This window comes from Octodon degus, unplaced genomic scaffold (genome assembly GCF_000260255.1).
Source record: "Octodon degus isolate 3935 unplaced genomic scaffold, OctDeg1.0 scaffold00210, whole genome shotgun sequence".
NCBI lineage: Eukaryota > Metazoa > Chordata > Mammalia > Rodentia > Octodontidae > Octodon > Octodon degus.
The window spans coordinates 2,380,724-2,381,301 of record NW_004524786.1 but is presented as its reverse complement, the minus strand read 5'-3'; positions in this window follow the sequence as shown (position 1 = coordinate 2,381,301).

Sequence of the window (578 nt, the reverse complement as noted above, 5' to 3'; positions counted from 1 at the left end):
CTTTTCACTTTGTTGGTAATTTCTTTTGACGTGAAAAAACTCAGTAAGAACAGGTCCCAGTTGTTAATTCTTTCAACTGTTTCCCTTTTTTCCTTAAAGTATTTCTTTTTTTTTTTTTTTTTTTCCAGAACCAGGGATTGAACTCAGACCCTTACGCTTGCCAGGGAAGCACTTATTCTACTGAGCCATCAGGCACGATAGATATTGCAAAGGGAAAGAATCACTTCAATGGGAAGGAAAAACTGGGATGAGGAAAAAGACAAAAGAAGGGGAAAAGATTTTTACGTATATGTGCAGGACAGTTTGGATAGTCGTGCTGCCCGTTTCGGCTGGTCTTTTGAAAGGAGGAGGGGTTTTTTTTTATTTTTATTTTTTTATTTCTTATGAGTTTTTTGTTCTTGTAACTTAAATAACTTTAACTTATCTCTTATAACTTTTTTTCTTTCTTTAAACCAGTCTTGCACATTTATATCTGGTAACCCAAACAACTACTTTGAAGGTAACTCTATGCTGTACAGCAGCCATTGTTGAATTCCTATTACTTTGTTTAGTGAAATTTTGTAGCATTTCTAATGTGT